The sequence below is a fragment of the Dendronephthya gigantea genome, unplaced genomic scaffold (genome assembly GCF_004324835.1).
Source record: "Dendronephthya gigantea isolate DGI-Jeju-01 unplaced genomic scaffold, DenGig_1.0 000039F, whole genome shotgun sequence".
Taxonomy (NCBI): Eukaryota; Metazoa; Cnidaria; class Anthozoa; order Malacalcyonacea; family Nephtheidae; genus Dendronephthya; species Dendronephthya gigantea.
In genome coordinates, this window is record NW_021163049.1 from 1,163,153 (window position 1) to 1,186,650 (window position 23,498).

Consider the following 23,498-nt stretch of genomic DNA (forward strand, 5'->3'; position numbering starts at 1 on the left):
TCACGAGGAATAATGGGACTTTACTTTGTATTCCGAAAACAAAGCTGAAACTTGCCAAATCAGGATTTTTCTCTATGGGTGTTAAAATTTATCATACCTACATAATTACAGTGACAGTTTTGTCGCATTTCATTAACAATAGAACGCGGAATAACGAAAACAACGCTATTAATTTTTAAGACAAACTTTAAAAGAGTACATTAGAGATCTGAGTGATGAATGCGTTTTTTAAGTTCATGCAAGGGAGTATTTTATCTGAAATCAGTCGATAATAGAGGCCAGCTAGTACAAATGCGTCACATTAAACCAGTCAATCTATAATTTTTTCAACGAAACTAAAATTGGCAATTCGCAAAACCAATTTTAATTTAGCAACCAGTTTTAATTTGTTTATTTACTATGCTGGGGGGATGAAGATGTCTTCAAAAAGGGGTATATTTTTTCGGGGCCCTGTTGGAGTTATCGCAATATTTTCGACGATCCCCTCCAAAAGATACTTCAAAATTTAAATGCCGCCCAGAAATCAGAACCCAAGGACCAAGGAGTTGAGGTATTTTTATGCTCAGCATTAAAATAAGAGTAGTTGGCAAGGACACACTTTTCTTCCACAGTCAGAAGGGCAGTTGAGAAATTTGTTTAGGTTAGTGACTTCATTACAGGCGCCACGCCATGGTTAATCAGAAACAGCGTTTTCAGAGTCTCATATACACACCTTTTAGTAGGGTCATGATAAATGATCATGATGAGGCCCCGCCTCACCAAAACATTGAAATATTTATATTCCGCTTCTGTATATACAGAAAACTTTCAGAGCCCCCCCCCCCTTAATGCCTGAAAATATTTTGGTGCCCCCTTAACATCTTCATACCCCCTCGGTATGAGTGTTCCCTAAACAATAAAACTCTTTTGTAATATAAGGTAATCCCCTCAATAATAGGGTAATCCCCTCAATATATATATATATATGTATATTTATACTGTGGTTGATGCTGTTGCTTCTGTTGTCGATGATCGCGGTTCTTGACTTGACATACAAGTTTCTAAAATAAACAAAAAAGAGGCAAAATAATAAATAAAACAGGGTGCAATTGTAACAGTTTCTTTTGACAATTTGAAATCTAAGGTTACCAAGAAGAAACTAGCTAATTTATAATCCTCCTATAACTGGGAAGACTATGTAGACTTAGACTGAGAAGACACCTGCATCATGGTTACTTCAAGCTTTTTTCTTACAGTAAAAATAATTTTGGGCTGTATCAACGCTTGCATCGATGCACGGGCAGACAATCGCAGGCTACAACACCATTAGTACGTTTAGTTAGGAATAACACATATACAAAAATGTTTTTACAATAAATTTTTAGCCTATGGCTATGTACACATAGCTAGCTGTACTGTTGTGCTGTATAGTGAAACCTTTAAATTCATATATTAGACTACGCAATGCGAATTTAAAAATGTCATTGCCATCTGTCAAAAAAGAATGTCATCAACGAAGCTTTGCTTTTTCTGCCACAAAGCTTTGGAACACTTGGTTAGCTAGATGTATTCGTGTCTTAAGAAATATACAACATGGGCAGGCGTGTTGTGTCAGAGATACAAACACTCGTCTTCGACTTGAGTTTGTATCATCTGATACAACACGCCTGCCCATGTTGTAATTTTTTTACATATATATATTCTTACAAAACTTTCCATTCTTCAACATACACGTCAAACCACCATACTCTAATCGTACACATCTCTATTCTTGACGTTACAAAGACTAATGCCAGCTTGTGTGGACAGAAGATCCTCAGCAAAACCTGGAGTGTCATAGCTGAATATGCTGTGGCCCCAAGCATGCTTTCTCTAATGAAAAACTACCACATCATAGTTATGATGAATATGCAAAACATCCGCCTAGAGAGGTAAAAATTGATACAATATTCAATAAGTAAAATACATTGATAACAATTCACTGATGAATGATGATAACTGTACTTTATAGTAGGTCGAAACAGAAATAAACAATTCTAAAAATAAGTTCTTTGTAGGGTTGCATGGCGATAAGGCATATACTAATATTTTGTTTGTTGAAACACCATGTAAGTTTATCACTGCAAAGCATTCGATCCGTAATCGGGGATTCTCACTAGTGGTAATAATTAACAATTATTCGCCGAGGGCGAGGTGATTATCGTTGAAAAAATCCCGAAATGAAGTCAAGGTTCTTATTTAAGATAATCACCGAGCCTGAGGTGAGTAATTGTTTTAGCATAATTTCATAGGTGATTATGGAAGAAAAAAATAAAAATTACACATTTCTTTGTCATTTACAGGTACTGTAATAGACAAAACAGCTTCGGCCACCGTTTTGAAAATCGCCTCTGTGATTATCGCGTAATAACCACCTGGGATCGGTTGTTCGTACGGCGTTTAGCTTAAACGCTGTAAAAGTGAAAATTAATTAACATTCTTATTTGTCTCATGAGTCAGTTAACTTAAATATAATGCACTAAGTATGTTGTTGTAACTATTATATTGTTCTATTAACAATTAAAACTTTTAGTTTTGTTATTCAATGAATCTATAAACTGGCTTTCTATTTTGAACTTAACCACCGTTTAAGCTAAACGCCATACGAACAACTGGCTCCTGAACGGCAACCAATCAGCGTGCAGAATTTTCAGTAATCACCAATGCAGTTATACTAAAAACATATTATTACGAATCAAAAGCTTTGCAGTAATAAATTTACCCTGATGGTGCATGTTTCCATGTTTTCACACTAAATGTTTATGACTGCATTGTAAAGATCACTTAAAATGACTTAATAAGTTCTTTTATGGAATTTTGGTAACTTGCAATATTTGGTAACTGAAAATATTTGTACAAGGTGAAATATTGCGTTTTCAAAATGTAATTATGCAATGTGATGTCACACCGGTAATATTTGCTCAATACCTAATAACAAAGTCAAATATCTTGAGGAAAAAGCAAGTTACTGAAATTCTGCAAAATAACTTATTAAGTAATTCTAAGTGACCTTTACAATGCAACCATAAACATTTGGGGTGAAAGTTCGTGTCATAGGCACTTAAAGTTACCCTACAGGCTACTTAATTGGAAAACGGCTATTTCCAATTGATAAACAATCGGTGTACTTCCTACAATTAAATTACTATATGTTTTAAATTACAATAAAATGCGCAAACTTTTGAAGTAATCTATTTTGCATATTCAAAACTTATTTAATATTGAATTTATTAGTCTGCCATTATGATATATAAAGCTGCACCATAGTTCTGACTATAATCCTAGCATAAATTACGTAAACAGTTGACAATAGGCAAAAAAAAATCTCTCAAAAACCCCTCATAAATGAAACTTACACTAGATATGAGACTTGCAGTTGAGGTATAAAACATATTTGCTTTAACTCTAACAGACATGTTTGTAAACTCTATTTTAATACGGCTTAGTACATCAATGTTTTATACGTATATGTACTTACCCTGTATTCAAGCAATTTTCTCTGATCTGTTGCATTTGTCATTTTCTTGTTGCTAATGTCATCCCAATATTTTTCATCTTTCATTTTTGCAGCAAATTCGTGTGTACATGCTGTATCCTTACAGCGTTTGGAAGCAATAGGAGAATACATGCCACACAAATCACACATTTTCCCTGACTTTTTTTCTTGACTAAAATATGGCCAAAAATATTAAATTATGCGAATGTAATCCTTTGCCGTAAACTAACAGGAAGTTAGTTGTTGACAACTACGTCGAACAGGCGGATGTAAAGATAGTGATTTTAAACAGTTTTGTACTGCCCAGGTTCCTCTTCTGTTATTGCCTCAATTATTTGCTGGCACATGAGGTACAGTATGTGTCATTAGGCACCACCATTTTGGTTGATGAAGCCATTTACTTGGAAATAGTTGAGTTATTTTACTATATTTCGCTTGCTTTTAAAACATCTTACTGTATTATCGAGATCTGGCACAAAACAACAAAGAATAAAGAATATAAGATGGCGTCAATTGCAAACGAGCAATTACCAAGAGATGAGACATGGCATATACATACATTTGTTGAAAGTAATTCAGGAGTTTTGATTGGCTAGGAGCTGTTGGTAAAATTGTCATATCCGCTCGGTAGCTGCCCAACTTTGGAGTTATGACATCACCGTGGTGTATGAAAACAATTATACCACATTTGATGTGATTTTGTGGTATAGTGAAAAGGTAGCACGCTATGACGTGATGCTAATTTATGCAGCTTGTGCCAAAACCCAAAATAAATTGCTTTCTTGTCTACAACGTAAGCATTTAAACTGATTCCAAAATTTTTACAAATTAATAATAAATACATTCATTTTTCTATGGACAGGTGTGCATGAACCAGTTTTGTTGGTGCCGGCTAGGCTAGCTTTCAACAGAAAACACAAGTCCAAAATGTATGCCGTTGGAAAACTAGTTAGCTCCAGCCAATCAAACATAACACTACAAGTAACTAAACCAAAAAATGTGCTTGTTGTTGGTAAAACTTTACAGAAAACTAATTGACCAATTAAGCTAGTCAGAAAATGACCTAAATACTGAATATACCTCATTTGATTTCCCTTTCACTAAAGTAGAAAATTCTGATAAACAAAGTATACAATTTAAAAAAAACATTGCAGTCAACTTATGCTATAACATTTTTGTTTTATTTTTACCTTCACTCAACAAATATGAAAAATAGCGACCTAACTTTCACAGTAGATTTTTTCTCTTAAATCTGTGATTTTGTGTGATTACAGTAAGACAATAAGATTAAATATGGAAAATCTGAGATGCAATGAGAAAGCAACATGCACTTTAAAATAAACTTGATGCAATAAAATATTGAAAGCATTTGAAAGTCAATAAAACCAAATTAAAACAATTTTTCATGCACTATACAAACTACTTCACATTATAACCTTACTATATAAAATTAAAAAACAGATTTTTTTTCTAATCTATATTCCTTACTAATCTGATTATTTTGTGTATACACGTAATTATATTTGGCCAGTTTTCATAGTTTAGTATTTTAACTGTTAGAAACTGTATACTTTGTTTATTATCAAATTTAAATGTATTATAAAAGAGATGGAATAGATTAACTATATTTAGTCTGATGATTTAGTGTACCCACTTTTTTCATGCGCATGCACGACAAGTTACTAAATGCGTGCATCCCCATTAGATGAAACTTGCTTGCGTAATTTGTTTCGCAAGTAATATTTAATACGTAAATTTGACTAAAAGTTTGTAATAAAAGGCTCTGCAGAGGGGAGTGGGAACATTTTGCGAAGAGGTTTGTGACTGATAGATGGATGGATGGATAGACGGACGGATAGATAGATAGATAATCTTTATTGCCTCCAATACTGAAGAGTATACGTATAAAAATTACATATCAATTTTTTAAAAATTATCTACAATAGTTCATTTAATAAATAGAATTAAACTATAATGATATAAATGTAGAAATGATTTAAAATATTCAAATATATTGTAGAAATGTTTTAAAATATTAAAATATACTGTATTATGTAAAACTAATTTACGTTTCTAATAATGTTGTTACTTTACTAAACAGTTTAATTATACTGTTTGCCAGAATTACCATAAAACTATTTAAAATTGTTTGATCCATATTAAAAAGTTGATGGGTGCCACCAATTAGAGTCTCAAAGAGATCCTGTTCGTCCATATTGTTCAAATTTGAGGTTTGACACAATTTGGATTGGTAGGTTGTCAGTTATATTGTCCCACATTGAACTTCGGTCGCGACACAGTTTTGAGCAATCCATAATGAAGTGGCAGCTAATATCTTCCAGATTTCTCTGGCAAAGTTTACATGTATAAAATTCATCACACTCCAGAACACCTCTGATTATACTGTCAGGAACATTTCCACAAAGTATGTTCACCAAATTTGCAATTGGGACACGATGCAGAGGATTTCTCTTCGCTACCTCCCAATGAATAATAGGTTTCAAATCATGATGCGATAGATAGATAGATAGATAGATAGATAGATAGATAGATAGATAGATAGATAGATAGATAGATAGATAGATAGATAGATAGATAGATAGATAGGCAGACAGATAGAGAGATAGATAGATATCAAAATGGTCATATCATAAATTTATGTACAGTCAATAGACTAAGTTGCGAGTTCAGGCAGTTCACTTGTTTGCACACATGTCTATGTAAATCTGCTCCTTTGTTCAACAATTTCTTTAATAAGAGGAGGTGGGACATGAACAATTGTTGGAGGTCTTAAAGCAGGATCACTTGTATTGAGGGCAACAAGTTGTGTCACGCCACCACTATCACCAATTCTCCTTCTAAATATTTTTGAAATGAGCACTGGCACATATTCATAACTCTTTGTCACTTTTACAACTTTGTTATCCCACTGCCTTGTCCTTGGGTTTTATTTCCTAGTAACCAAATTTTCACCAGCTTTTGTTGTTGCTTGTGCAAGATTTATATGGAAATTCGAATCAATTGCAGTGAGCTGCCTTCTTGCTTTGTATGCTCTATACCTAAATCAAATCGCAATGTGTAATAACCTTTGAATTAAGGGCATGCATTCATTTGCCTGAAGGGCATTCGTTTTGGGGTGTAGACTAAACCAAGGCTATTAGCACACTCAATACCACCAGTATGCCTATTAGGTGAAATAAAAAATAAATTAAAATAACCACAAACTAGATTGCTTATTTCAACCAGTTTTTCTTCCTTACCTGAACTGGGTATAATACTTGAAAGAAGCAAGTAATTCTGGGTTCAAAATTACTTTTTGCAGTTGAGCAAAATCTTTGTCTCATCGATCAAACTGAGGGAGAGTTTCATCATGGTGACCCTCCTCTTGGTCACATTGGCCACCTAGCCATTGATGATCATTGCAGATGTGATGCAATAATCCGATCCATTTGTCCTAAAGATACTATTTGGGATATGTAAGAATATTCTGCTGAACTGTATCAATGTGCAAAAAAATCCTACATAGCATTAAAATAAAAATACCTTCATAACTTTTAATGCCTCTTTGTCAGTGGTTGCTTCATTCTCCCTACATCTATTTGAACAGTGCCAAAAATATTTGATTATATGGGGTGACCAGTCTTTCATTTTGGCCATTGCTTTTGAATTTCCTAACTGAAGAGAGATCCAAATTGAAGGTAGTTTTTCTAATTATAATGGCACAATTGCACTTGTGTCAGTCTAACCGCAAGTTAAGTGTGCACATCAAAAGTGATATACAAACCTTGGCAAGGCATTTTTGAACGCTTTTGGACTTGTGCCACACGTCCAAGCTATGTATCATATCCTGATATTCAGCTTCTGTGAAAGATAAAACATAAATTGACTTTTATTTAACTATTATAGCACTTTGTGACTTTCTTTCACCTAAAGGTTTTAAAACCTGGAGAAGAGCTAATATCTGTCTTCTAAAAATGCTTGTTGTGATAACTTTTGTTAAGACAAAAGATTACCATTTAATGAAGCTGCAAATCATCATCATTATGCATCTTTCAACCATTAAAAAAATGAAAGGAAAATATTTTAACATGCCAAGTAATGCTTTAACAGATGTGGAAGCATCTGTTACCAGTTCCACGATTTTCAATTCATCCCTTAGACAATCAAGGCTTCTCATGACTGCCATTTTTTCCATGTTGGTGGATTTTAAGCCAACATGTCTCTTATCCAAGACTTCAACATCAAGAATATAATTTGACTCTTCTTCCACCATGAAATAGCCCATATTCTTGGCATTGAAGCCTGATGAGTCACATTGCCTGTCACCGCCAACAACTACATCCTTTCCAAAAAACTCGCCTATTATATCTCCTCTCATCTTATATTGGATGATTCATTAACATGGAGTGCGCATGTTAAAAATCTCGTTGGTAAATGTGGTAAAAGAGTGGGGATGCTGGGTCGACTGCGAAAGGACCTTACAACGCATGCAGCTGAGACCTTATATAAATCTCTTATAATGCCTGTTCTGGAGTATTGTGACAGTGCCTGGGAATGTTGTAATAAAGCCGATGTTGACAAGTTGGAACATTTGCAGAGAAGAGCTGCAAGAATTGTGGTAAAGTGTGATTCAAGTGAGAATGCTTTGAGTATATTAAAGTGGGACACTTTAGAGTCTCGAAGGAAAAAGCATGTATTAAAGCTAGTGAAGAAATGTATTAATGGTAATGTTCCACAGTTTCTCTGTGATTATTTTAAGTTTAATAGAGACGTTATTACAAGGAGAACACGCCAAAGTGACCTTCTTAGAGTTCCGGCGGTTAGGATAGAAGCTGCCAAAAGATCATTTTATTATAATGGAGCCGTCATATACAATAGTTTTTTAAATCAATAATGTATAACAACGGCTTGTGCATACGGACACAAATTTTATATATATATATATTTAACGATTAGCTAAGTATTAATCATTGTAATAATTTGTAGTTTTATTCTTTTATTGTACATATGAATGAACTTACCAGGGCTCCCAATGATAACAGTGTTCCTTGGGACACTGAAGGGATTACCCTGGGGGTAAATAAAGGTTTCATAGTCATAGTCATCCAAGACCACCATTCATTTATCTCTGGAATCATATAGAATCGTTGGAACCGTTAGAATGTCGAGCTAGAGAGAAACTCCAGATTAAGGAATCTTGCCATCCGTTCAACATTGGCATCATTACTTCCAGACAACAGGATAGAGGCAGCTGCTTGCAGATTATTAGCAAAAATGTCATTAACCACATGTGATGATGTGAATCTAAATTTTTGTCCCAAAGGACACTCTGCATTGACAATCACTGTAACACCAACAAAGTGATACTTGATGTGCAGTTGAGCAATGCACCCAGGTATCTGACATCTGGATTGAAACACTGACAGAAGCAGATCCAGGGAGCAGACAATTTTTTTTCCATTAACTTGTGGTACTTTTCAGGCATTGCATACAACTCCTCCCTCCTACTCAGTTTTCGATGGGGTCCATAGCCAATAGTTGAGGGTTTTATCTCTTGTGGCAGGTGAGATATTTCTGGCGAGACTTCTTCTTCAGACTCATCATTATCTTCCAAATCATGGTCCAAATTCAGGAAATCATTGTCATCAAAATCAGACATGTTGTCTTCACTGATAATGAAGGGAATAATAAAAGGATAAGAAACATGATATGAAATATTAGAAAACAAACTAACTGAACAACATCATATTTCTTACTCTGAATCACTTTCTTTCTCTATAGTTCTTTCATCATGTTCTGTCTTCAATGGCCAGCTGTGTAATTTCATATGATCTGTACAAGAAAAATAAAAAATGTTTTATGAAATCATTGACTTTTTACATAAAAATTGTTGGGAAGAATATACCAGAAGACCATACCTAATATCCTCCAAACTGCTATCATCTGACTCTTCTTCGTCATCAGTAAACATAGATGTATTTCCCTTATCCTCATCTCTTGGTGTGACATTATGACTAATGTTTTATAAATAAGACTTTCTTAATAATCTTATCAGGTTGTTACATGAAAGGTAATATTCATTGATACTGAGAAGTCAAATAATTAATAGCAGTATACTCCATAGGTTTATACCTTTCAAGTGATATACTTGGTCCACCAAAGCTTGAGTCACTGGCCATTGGTGGTAAAATAGGCGACTCCACAGGGACAACAATGTCTCTCACAGCTTTTAGTGGAGTCGATGTTGTCGGACCTCAAAATGCAATTTCAATGTTTATTTTGGCTCATTGGCAATATCTATGGTTACGCAAAGCATGCACTTTTTTGAAAGGAAATCAATATTCTCCCTAGAGAAAAAAAAAACGCCTTTTCTTACCCTTGTTAGTGACATGTGATACAACCCCAATGTCATCTCCTCGTGCGACACTGTCACATTGGTGCGTTCTTCCTTTCGGTCCTTTCTACCTCCCACACATGGTGCCGCCATCTTGGATATTAAACTTGATATCTACAGGCTGTAGTTTTCAAGTTTCTATATGTTGTGCCTCCAGGCTTGGAGTACGTAGCGTCAACCAACTTACGATTTTTCTTACATTTATTTTACTTGAACAGTCGGTGAAAACTAAATACAATTACATACATAAGACTAATTAAGACTGCTACGACTATATACAGCTAAAATAATGCAAACAGATCACAATATACTCGGTAACTTACATCTTTGCTTCTACGTCTCTTGGCTATAGCTCCAATAATGTTAGGCTTCAGATTAATACTCCGATATATAGGTTATACTCCAAAGAGGATTCCGATTAAAAAAGGTCTATAGTTCACTGTTTGTTTTATATCTACGATTCATGACTAATCATGCATGTCATGAGCAATGTTTTGGCATAATAATATGTTCGATAGTCATCACACTATATGCGCAGAAAAGATGCGCACGAGGTGACACAGCTCCTTTAAACTTTGGAGATACTCTCTCCACCATTGCTTTGTGAATTCATTCAGTATATGTTGATGGTATTTCTGTCTTAGAGTGAGAGATCTATGCATACTGCTAATTTCAAACTGTTTGTCGTTTGGTGTGGTGGCAATGGTTCGACCGTAGATAAGTGACGAGGGGGTAAGTGGATATGAAATACCTTGTTTGTTATCATACATATATGTCAAAGGTCAATTGTTCAACCTGGCTTTGATCTCTATCAATACAGTTCGCAATTCTTCAAAATATGACAATGCTTGTCCCACTGCTTTCTTCAGGCAACGCTTCATACTGCCAACCAATCATTCCCAGAATCCCCCTTGCCACAGCACCTTCTCAATAATGAATTGCCCTGTGACTCCTTTGTTTACCATATACTGCTGGGTCTCTTTGGCCCTAACAATTTTATTTACTTCTTGAGCTGCACCTTTAAAGGTCTTCGCCTTGTCCGACAATAACCGAGAAGGCACTCCTCGTCTCGCGGCGAATAGTCTAAAAGCTTGTAAAACCATTGTCACCGATAAACTGGGCACTAACTCAAGGTGGATTGTCCTAGTCGAAGCACAAGTCCAAAGACATACATAAACCTTGCTATTCTTTGTTTCACTTTGACTTCAATCAGTGACTAAAAGCAGCCCCGCAAAGTTGACACCAGTATTTGTAAATGGTGGAGCATCACTAACCCACCCGACTTGGTGGTAGGGCTGTGATTTTGGGTTGTTTAACGGTTTCCCTTCTAGTTTCTTACAGATCACACACCGTCTTACTATGACTGCCTCCTGTCCTCTGACAATCCAATATTTCTCTCTGATGTTATTCAAGGTTTCTTTTGTTCCATTGTGATTAACCGTCTCGTGACTATCCAGAATAGCAAGGTCGGTAAAGCAGTGTTTCTTGGGAAGGAGTATCGGTTGCTTCTCAGATAAGAACAATGATGATTCGTCAACTCCTGACAATGAATAATGGTTTCTTGATCTTTAAACAAACCTAAGTGCTTGACTAATAAGGGCTTTTTCCAGTTGGCATGTGAAAGACATTGCAATTCATTCTTGTAATTGCTTGCTTGAATTGATCGTATCCAGAGTTTCTCTGCTGCTTTCATTTAGTCTGCGGAGATTTTACGTGATACTGAACGACACCCTCTTGAGATGTTGATAAATCGCATCATGCTCACTGTAACTTGCAGCAATCTTGTCTTACTGCTATAGCGATTACAGTCAATAACTGCCTCTATGTTTGGCGATAGAGCCGTCTTTAAAACGCTGGTCAGCGATCTCGTAATCGGAGGAGGTGCCTTTGGTTTCAGCATTTCAAAGTTTGCTTTGTTCTCCTCTATCTTGGTATGTCCTGGTTCGGATGGCCACAATTCTTTGGGGGCCGCGCCATTCCACCACGTTTTGTTTTTTGCCAGATCCGGTCCACAAATTCCGCAAGAAGGGAGGTCAGCTGGATTCTTTTCACTGGGGCAAAACTTCCACGAGTCTATGCCTTTGAGCTTTCGCATATCACTTACACAATACTGAATGTAAGCCTTCCATGCTTTGTTGTTTCGAATCCAACATAACACCGTGTACGAGTCGGTCCATAGAAAGATCTTAGGAACCTTCGGTAAAGACAAAATGGCTCGTTGTACAGAATTCACTAAGCATGCTAATATGGTAGCCCCCGAAAGCTCGAGACGTGGAATTGACTGGCGTTTAATGGGTGCAACTCTCGTTTTTGATGCGACTAAGGAAACTTTTCCCACTTTGATGTACGATGGGTAAATATACAACAGTGGTGTATGCCATAGAAGAAGCATCGGTTCCTTGTGTTCGTTGTAGCTGAAGTAACATCGTGATATTCGAATGGGCTTCATTGCATGAATATAGTTAAGAATTTGATTCCAGGCGTCTAACAAATCTCTGACTAAAGGATCATCCCAGTTAGTCCCATCAATACATAAAGCTTGAAACAACATCTTCATAACAATAGTGAACAGCGCCAGGAGGCCTAGTGGGTCAAAAAATCTTTGCAGATAGTCATAGCACCGAGCGCTTTGTTGAAGGAAGCCTGTTGATGAAATCCATCAACTTACTAAAATTATACTCAAACTCATCCTGTTCAGTGTCCCATGGTATCCCTAGTATCTTCACGGACGAATACTCATCTTGAGTCAAAGAGTCACTAATCGACTGTTCTTCTAATTTTACAGGTTCTATATTATCTCGATACTGCTTCGTCGAACTAGGTATCAATTCATTATTGTTTTCTTTGCTAAGATTTACAGATCTGTCGACTACTTCGATGTCTCGCTTGCTTCCGTGGGGTTTCATGATCTCTTCGTCTTGTTTCGTTACTTTCATTTGTCTTTCGTCGTTGGCGACTCTTTCTTGGGAAACCCTTGAGTTTGATGTCCATTTCCTCAACCTGAATCCACCATTTTTCATAATTTCCTTAGACTTCTTGTAAATTTCGACTGCCTTGTCATTGTCTGTTGAACCCCCGACAAAATCGTTTACGTAGAACAAATCTTTAAGCAAGGCAAAGATTTGTGGTTCTTTCTGTTCGTACTTTTCTAAGTGATGCTGGATCAGAGAAGACAAAATAGCTGGGCTCGGCGTCAGCCTGAACACCAAGCGACAAAACTGGAACTGAACATTTCTGGATGTTCCTTAAAAGGGTCATCGAACCATAAAAATCAAAGCATCTCTCGGTTGTCAGAATGTATTACAACTTGATTAAATGTCTTTTCAACATATGCACTGACTCCAACTGGATATCCTCGAAATTTTACCAATACATTGAAAAGATGAGGCACCAGATTGGGGCCCTTTTCTAGACATTCGTTGATTGACAATGCTGATTAACCATGCTTGGCAGATCCATCAAACACAACTCGTACCTTTGTTGTTAGTTTCTCACGACGCACAACTGCATGATGGGGTAAGTAATGTGCCGACTCATCATGTCCTGGTTTCTCCGCAATTGGCTCCATAATTCCAAACTCTTGTTGTTGATAAATAACATTAATATTAATTTTTTGTAAACTTATGTTCTGATTGGTCGATTTGTACCATGTGAGTGAATTTATATAGCAACAACGCCACAGCAGTGCCATTATAGGATTTATTGCACAATCAAAATGGCGGCAATAAACAAAAAATTTGCCGAACTTAGTTAAGATGAAATTAATGTAATTATAGATGAATCCACACCGAAAAATACTAAACAGGCAACCGGTTAGGGTGTTTTAGTATTTAAAGGTAAGCATGTGTTGTTTATTTTTAAAAATGATATAAAGTCTTTACGAGTTTACTCAAAATGAATATTAAAAGCATTAAAGCACTCTTTGTTTGTGTATTATCGGGTTTTACATGCACTTGTTCACTCGGCTTCGCCTCGTGCAGTATTGAACTTCTCGTTCCTTGTTTGTGAACTTGTGCATGTAAAACCCGATAATGCACTCACAGAGTGCTTTAATCCTTAATTATCGTACTCTTTCAAACATTCCGAGTCCCTTTTCAGTTGTGAATGAGTTTGTTGTAATCTACTGACACAAGGTGAATAACCACTAGCAATCGGTTGGCATTCCTCCTTCCACGGTAGCCTCACTTGATATCGTTGACTATCTTCAATGAACCTGACGTTTTTCAAGATTTCTGGTTTGGTTGATTGTTCTGCTTCGACAATTCTTATGGACTCAGTATCCCAAAATGTTTGAACAGCTTTCGTTAATTCATCTCCCTCCTCGTCGATAAGGACGTCAGCAGGATAGGTGCGCTCTAACGTATGATTGGTCGTTGTCTCATAATTTCTAGTATGAATTGCTTGTGCATTTCCTGAGATTAACCAGCCAAATTCACTTTGCACCGCAGCAGGACCCTCATCACCTCGTTGGATTTCTCCCATAATTATCTCAAAATAATAGTCGGAACCGATCAAGATATGACTAGCTGAGGTGGAGTTGTGAAGTAGACCAAGACCATATAAATGTGGATAACACTCAATATCTAATGTCATTAGGGCGATTTAGCATGAGGACGTGAACGTCAAAGAGGACGTGAAAATGGTGAATAAATGGCGTGATGCGCCCAAATATGGACATGCCACGCCATTTACTCGCCATTTTCACGTCGTCTTTGACGTTCACGTCTTCTTGCTAAATCTCCCTATTGACAAAGGAGAGCATTAAATCTTTGGGAAGCAAAGTGCTGAGATTTCAATGTCCTTGTTCTGACCTTGCAAACACAGTCATACTTGGTCACAGCATCGTTTTCGAAACTTATCGTCCCCAAAAGTATTTAGATTCAATACCTCTGTCCTTTCAGTAACAAGTTCCAACTTTCGCTTTAGTGATTCAGTAACGTAACTTCTCTGACTGCCGCTATCCATCAACACTCTTACTGGTACTGGAGAATATATTTGAAGAATATGCATAGGTTGTTGCGGTTTGCAGAAAAACCTTGCTTTTGGTTTGAGCTGCAGTTGTCTAGATTTGATTAGCTGTAACAGTGTGGTTATCCTTCGGATTTAAAGTAGGAGGTTTAGGCGCATTCTCCTCAGGCTTGGATTCATCGGAGTTTTTCTTGTTCTCTGGAGGTCTTGGTGAACCTGCAGTACATATCGATTGATGATGGGCTCCCTGACAATGTCAACACTTTTGAGATGGAAAACACTGGTTACTGCAATGACCCACACGCAAACAAACGAAACACTGTCCAGCTCGTCGTAATATCTCTTTCTTTTCATTCAATTGCACCACTGTCTTGCATGACGCTGAATAATGCTGCTTTCCACAATATGCACATGTTATGCGTACGTATCCCCAACGCTTCTAATGCATGTACGTTCACACTCACCTTGTCATAAACAAATCTCAGTTGTTTGGATTTATCACCATCGCAAGCAGCTATTTTCAACAGTTTGCCCATATTGGCACCAATTATCTGCTGCGTTTTCCCGAAGCATTCTTGTAAAATGTCAATTGCAAGCCTGATAATTATCCTCGATAATAGCAAGCCCCTTTATTGCACAAAGTGCAGTTTATCTGTATTAACAAACACACATTCAACATGTTATACTATTGATTTATCAACTGTTGTAAAGCCCATATTTGAGGCACAAAACATAATTACTCAAACCACCAATGATCTGCCCATTCTGGTGGAGCCTATTGAGGCACAAAATGTTATTCATCCGCCCATTGTGGTGGAGCCCATCAGGCACAAAATGTTAAAGATCTGCCCATTATGGTGGAGCCCATTGAGGCACAAAATGTTAAAGATCCACCCATTGTGGTGGAGCCCATCGAGGCACAAAATGTTAAATATCTGCCCATTGTTGGGAGCCCATTGAGGATCTGCCCATTGTGGTGGAGCCAAACCAAGCACAAAATGTTATTGATCTGCACATTGTGGTGGAGCCCATCAAGGCACAAAATGTTATTGATCTGCCCATTGTGGTGGAGCCCATTGAGGCACAAAATGTTATTGATTTAACCGTTAAAGAAAAAAATACAATATATTCTGGTATTCAACTTTGGTTTCTAAACTATGGGAAGAAATAGATCATCACTATTTCACACTTGCTTCAGCTTTAATCAAAACATCAACACATGACAAGTATGCACTTTTAATATTAGAAGGCTATATGATGGCCTTGATAAATAGTGTAGATTTGTTTTTCTATCTTTTTGACCCTCATGCTAGAAATTATGCTGGCATGCCTGATCCTAATATGGCACTGCTGTTGTCATGAAATTTGCAAGTCTCACTGAATTAAAGACATATTTATGTTTGTTGTCTACTGAACTAAATACGAATTTGTTTGAAATTGTTCCAGTGTAATTTTATGTTAGCTGCAAAAAACAGTATAGAGAAACTCAATCTATGAAACAATCTATGTCTACAAATAGCCAGAGAGAAAAAAAAAGAAAGCAAATAGTGGAAACTGAAACAGAAAAACAAACTAGACTAGGAAATGATAGAATGTGTAAAAAAGAAAACGAGAAAGTGAAAATGCGGTTCAAAAAAAAGAGAAGACTTGAAAATGCTAAAGATGCTACGAAAAATTAAAGCGAGCAAAGGTGATAAGCAAGCAAGAGAAAATCTAGACCAGGAAGATTAATTGAAACTATTTGACAAAAAAGTGGTGGTATTGAAGAACAATGTTGGGCAAAGGCTAACAATAATAAATTTCATAAGTCTGTACAATACACTGTCTATCAGTGTACAGAATGTAAGGAGGGCATGGCCTTCGAAGTCTAAACCTAAGTCACCTTGTGTGTGCTCACGATGCTCAAGAGATAAAAATTCTAGTCCTAAAAATTTTCATATGAAAACTCAATGATACCGTTGTGTGTTCCAAATGAACTAAAAAATTTAACTCAGGTTGAGGAAATGTTAATTACTCAGGCTCTTCCTATTATGAAACTATATCTTAAACCTGGAGGTCAACAAGGTTATTCAGGGCATTGTATTAACTTTCCACAAAATATCACAGAGCTTGCAACATCTTTGCCGAGATATCCCAAAGATTTGGCAGTGATTATTGTCAAAATAAAAGGTAAAGACAATACCTTCAAAGATGTCAGGGTGCGAAAACATAGAGTACACAATGCTTTAGTTTGGCTTATTAAGAATAACCAACATTATTCTGAGTTATCAATAAATGAAAATGCATTACATTCTTTACCTGAGAATGGTGTACCTCCAGATCTCATGACTGTTGAAACTGATGATGATATAGTCTCAGATGACAATTGCTTTCCTGATGTAGGTCCACCTACTGATAATCCATCAGAGGATATTGTTTATAATGACTCTACTGAAATGAGTACCTTTTTACCAGTTGGTGAATAACCGCAAAAAGAAATTCAGGCTGTGACAAATCAGCTTTCTGAAAATGAGTTGAAAAATTAACCATTTGAAAATGAACCGTTGAATCAGTATAAGGTTTCACATTTGGCCACCATGGCTCTCCCAACTTTATTTCCAGATGGGAAAGGTGATCCTACAAATCAAGGCCTTCTGAGAGATGTTCCTTTTCAGGAAAGAATAAAGCATCTAATAAAATTTGCTGAAAATATTAATGGCAAATGGGTATATCGTTTGCCCAACCATCCCAGATTTTCTTACTGGGCCTTTAATATGATTCAAAGGAAATTGAATTTTACATCAAAGCGGAATATTCCTCAAACAGAACCCATGTGAAGCTCATCTCACAATTGATGAACTGCGTGAAATGGCTACCTCCACGTTCAGAAAAGTTCACTGTTCTGTTTGATAAAACGTCAACCATAAAACCACCAATGGCAGAGTGTTGTTTTAATACAACATTATATCCAACATTAGAAAATTTTATGAAGAAAATGGATGTTGGAATTAAACATGGATCAAAGGATTTTCTTTTACCTGAAGCTCTTTAATTAAAAACAATAATGTTATAACTCACTCACGTTCGAAAGTTATTTTGTTTTCATGTTTCGTTTATATATGAGATGTTGAAATATGATTCACTATGTTATACATTATAAATGTAAGTGGTATCTAATGTACATCCTAGGTTGTTCTTAAAAGAAATTGGGACACATAGAAAGGCAAAGAGGGTCAATTCTTTGTAACTCTTGGAACTCTTGGAAGTTATAGTATATAAGAAGAAGTATATGTAAATGTCTTATGTAAATGTATGTATAAACATGCTTATAAATAGTCAAGTGCTTATTAATAAAGTGTTCATTTACCCTCGCAACTTACATGGTGTCAGGTGTGGGATTATAGTTGATGATATTCTCGTCTGGGGGAGAACAGAAGGAGAGCATGATCGTAATTTGCTTATTTAGAATAATTACTGCCACGTGTATATATTTTTTTTGTTTTTTCTTAATTGTCCTACATCCATGTTCTAGCTTAATAAACTATTAACTCTATCTAAATTCAAGGTACAGTTCGTATTCTAAATAAGAAATAGGGTTCTCAATATTTGTCCTTCAATTTAACCAAGTGGATGTATTTAACAAAGTAATTGTTACCAATAAGTTTTATGCCTGATATTGTTGTACTGGCTTCGACAAACGTCCACTCCTTGTTACAGTAACATACGGTGCAGTTGCTCTAACATGATTCTTTGCACTTGTCATCACATGATCACGAGAAAGCAACGGTTTTCTGTCTGCTCGTCTGCTTCGCATATCTGACTCAGATTCAGCCACTTTTAAAAGATTCCTGTGGTTTCGCCGATAATCCTTACTGTTCACCGTTACGATATACGATCTTGGTTGTTCGGGTGTTGGTGACCTTCCTAAACGTGCATGCCCAACTGGTGTTTGAACTCGCACTTTATCACTGATTTGAAGACTTGGTAAAGGACGTGCTGACTTGTTGAAATATCTCTTTTGCTGTAACTTTTTCTGCAACAACTGCTCATTCACTGACAAAGGATCAATCTCTTTTGGAACAAGCAATGGAGAGGCCGTCGGTAACTTGGATTTCAATCTTCTGGCTTGAAGGCGTTGTGCTGGAGAACCAAGAATTTGATCACAAGGTGTATTTCTTAGGTTGAGAAGTGCTATGTAAGGATCAGTTCCGTCATGCTTGCACTTATCCAGCATTCTCTTGGCGGTTTGAACTGCTCTCTCGATAAGGCCGTTACTTTGGGTAAACCCAGGACTGCTGGTCTTGGGTACAAAACCCCATTCGTTAGAGAACTCTCTAAATTCCAAACTTGAGTACTAAGGGCCATTATCTGTGAATAATTCGTCTGGTATTCCGAATCTCGAAAAGTGCGCCTTCAACTTTTGAATAACTGTCCTGGATGATGTCCCACTGTTTAAGGTATTTAACTCAAACCAACCAGAATATGAATCTGCTGTTATAAGATAATCTGATTCGTTCCACGTGAAGAGATCGGATGCAACAATAGACCAGGGTCGAACTGGAACTTCGTGAATCTTGAGAGGCTCTTTTTGTTGATGGTGACGATAGGCATTACAAACAGAGCACTGTGACAACAAGGCTTCAATGTCTCTGGACAAAGCTGGCCAATAAAATATATCACGCACTCTGTTCTTCATGGCTTCCAAACCAGGATGCCCTTGGTGAATCTGGTTGAGGTATTCAGACCTCAAAGAAGATGGAACCACTATCTTTTCACCTTTAAAAACAATGTCATCTTGCACAATTAGTGGCTCTCTAAAGTTAAAGAATACCTGTAGCTCTGTGTCTGTTTCTTTCAACAATTCGGGCCAGCCACTATTGATGGTGGCTATCAGCTTGGCCAATACCGGGTCAGAAGCTGTTTCTTTCTTTAATTCATCCATTTTCCAAGGTGCAATTGGAGTGACCATCAAAACTTCAAATTCATCTTCCTCTTCTGCCATAGTTTTTCCCAAATGTGAACGAGACAATGTGTCCGCGATGTATAACTCGGTTCCTTTCTTATAAACGACACTCAGGTCATAACGCTGAAGCTTCATCATTATCTTCCGCAATCGCTGAGGAACTGTAAACAGGCATCTTTTGAAAAGGGTTTCTAGGGGCTTATGGTCCGTCTCAATTGCTACTTGTCTTCCATAAATATAATCGTGAAACTTATTACAGGCGAAAACTACCGCCAGTAACTACTTCTCGATTTGAGCATATTTTTTCTGGGTCGCTGTCAACGCTGGAGATGCATAAGCAACCGGCTTACCATCTTGTAAACACGCTGCACCTAGTCCATGACTTGAGGCATCACACATCAAGGTAACCTCTTTCTGCACATCATAAAATTGGAGGACTGGGGCTGTGGTAATGGCGACTTTAATCCTGTCGAACGCTTCTTGTTGCTTATCACACCAAGACCATGATACACCCTCACAGAGTGATTCACGTAATGGGGCTGATATTTCACTCAACTTCGGTATAAACTTTGATAAATACGTAACTATACCCAGGAAACGTCGAAGGGTAAAAAGGCTAAACCCGCATTGAATTATTTCAAGATGCCCGTCAACTTGGATGCACATGCGATACTTCTGATGAATGGCATTACTGTGCGTTGCAACTTTTAGCAAATAACAACATCTCTGTGGACAATTTTGCTAACTGCGTTAAAGATTTGTTAACGAAAGGCCGTGGGAAGTTCCGGAATATTATGTTGGCAGGCCCGGCGAACTGCGGTAAAACGTTTCTCCTCAATCTGCTGAACAAAGTATTTAATACTTTCACCAATCCGGCATCTACAAGCTTTGCATGGGTGGGTGCTGAAAAAGCCGAGGTCGTCTTCCTTAACGATTTCTGTTGGTCGCCACAGATAATCGCTTGGCATGATCTACTTCTCATGCTCGAAGGTCAGTTGGTCCATTTACCTGCGCCCAAGTGTCATTTCGCGCACGACATTGTGTTCGACAAAGACACGCCAATTTTTAGCACAAGTAAACACCAACTTGTCTACGTCAAAGGCGGCATTGTAGACGAAAGAGAGACAGAGATGATGGCCATAAGATGGAAAATATTCAATTTCAACCGACAAATCCCAGAGGAAGAACAAAGAGAAGTCGACCTGTGCACAACATGCTTTCCTCGCCTTATCCTTGATGACTATGAGTTTTTAGTTTAATATATTCATGATACATATTTGCTAGCATGTGCATAGTACATAAACATTAAAGCTAAAGCATGTCGACAAATACGCTCTACAGGATGCACTGTCTTGCTTTTCAAACCGAATTATATGAACAATCTAATTGGTAACGAGTAATCGGGGGAAGTCTAAATATAGCACAGCCACGCATGCATGCATGTTAACCGTATACATATCCACAAGTAACCGACTCTAGGCATTCAAATTTTTGAAATAAAATGCACAGTTATTTTGCACAAAGTCAACACGGCTTTCTAACGTTACACACACATGCTGAATTTGATATTTGTTCACAAATGATCTGCATCATAGTGCAAGTTACCACAAGTAACCACAACTAACCATTGATGTAAATATTATTGACTTTATACCATTGTAGTTTTTAAACGGATGGTTACTTGTGGTTAATTGCAGTTACTTGTTCAAATAATTTATCATTTTTAAGAGGGCAAATGGTTACTTGGTATAAATATTGGTATTTGGCCCGTATATACTAATAGATCTATATGCATGAACTTTATATATAAGCATGATATATATATATATATATATATATATATATATATATATATATATATATATATACGCAATTTTTTATGACTGTTTTAATTAGGCTAAGCTAAGCCCTATATGTAATACAACAGTAATGCATTGAGGAATTATAGCGGCCGGGACTTATATCTAATCAGTAGCTAATATTTTGTTTGTTTTCCCTTAAGTTTAAGAATATCTTTAATTCTCCTTGGCATACTTGCAATTGTCTTATCTACATATTCTTGTGAGAGAGACCAAATGTTCAGCTTAACTCTTTCGACAAATTCATCCCATGACTGGCGTATCATGTTCTTCTGCAAGATTTCTGCTTCCATTCTTTTTCGAACAATATGGAATAAATTTTCAATCGGATTCTAGTCAGGTGATCTGGCTGGAATAACTTGCATGTTAGCTCCAATAGATTTTAAAGCTTTTTTCGCAACAGCAGAGGTCTGTGAAGGATCATTATCCATTACAAATAATTTCGGTTTGGTATTATCGTTTTTTGTAATGTCAAATAGAATGGGGAAATGATGGCGTATAAAGCGTGCAAAATATGGGCCGTCCATCTTTACATATGGTTCTGCGCAAATAACACCGTGCCTGTGTGCCATAATAGCAACAAGCAAATGCAATCGTTTACCGCCAGCAAGTTCTTTACTCCTTTGGTAGTTAATAGCAATCCTTCGCCTCTTTTCCGCCAAACACTATTTTTAAACTAACAGTATTTTTAAATCTTTATTCGTAAGAACACCTTTCTTTCGACTCTGATAATATCCATATCCTAGCCGTTTCACATACGGAAGAAATGTTCTGTAAGTCACGCTTGTTGGTGAAATGCCGCTACGTTGAACTACCTCCATAACTGTGAAGTTTGGACTTCTTTCGTGGAGTTGCATAATTGCTCTCTTCAGTTTACGCTCATCTCGTTGCATTAATGTTCTTTTTCGACCTTGGCGAGACTTTTTTAACTTATTATCGTTACCTTTTTTTTCATATCAAAGCTTTTAATGACTCTAAGCACACTTGACTTTGACATGTTTGTTTTTAAAGCAATTTCACTAAAAGAATATTTGAATTCACGCCTCAATAAGAGTGCTAAAGCTTGTTGCTCTGCAGTTAAGTCATGAATTTGTGTCATGTTTGTACGTTTAAATGAAAATATTGTTACACAATATAATTAAAAATGGAATTTATTCGACGTATAATTAGCTTAATTGCTTCTTATTACTTGCTAAAAATTTCATTAAGTTACAATACTTGGTTTTAAAGTTACAGTCTTTTAAGTGCCTGCGGATAACGCAATAAAATACTCGGACAATCAGTGACATAAATATTGGACCCGCTTAGCCTGGAAAGGCAACATTTCCTCCTCCCCCCCTTTTTCAATGTTGTATGCTGAAATAAACCCTTCACGGGACAAGCCATTGCCTTGGATTTGTTTGCCAACATTTTTTTCACCAGAAAAAACAACAAGGGGGGTTACAAGTTAATTTTCTAAGATCACGTAAAAATGTACTCTGTCTATACAAGTGTCCCAAATTCTAATGTCACTGATTGTAGCTCAACTCCGCCGTCTTGAACTTGAATCTCTTCACCTTCAACTTAAGATTAACTTCTCATGCTCGATCCAAAACTTGAAGGAAATTACGATCATGCTCTCCTTCTGTTCCTCCCCCAGACAAGAATATCATCAACTATAATCTCACATGGCAAACCAGTGAACATCTGATCCATAGCTTTCTGGAATACCTCGAGAGCTGATTTTATACCAAACGGCAAACGCTTGAAATAAAAACGTCCGTATTGTGTATTGAATGCTGTTTTCAATGCAGATTTGTGGTCCAAGGGTATTTGCCAAAA

The 23,498-nt window shown here is 36.8% G+C and overlaps 1 pseudogene; it reads right to left on the reverse strand.

Moving 5' to 3' along the window:
• Positions 1–6,435: 6,435 nt before the first annotated feature.
• On the reverse strand, positions 6,436–7,892 carry LOC114526556 (annotated as a pseudogene).
• Between the last annotated feature and the right edge of the window lie 15,606 nt (positions 7,893–23,498).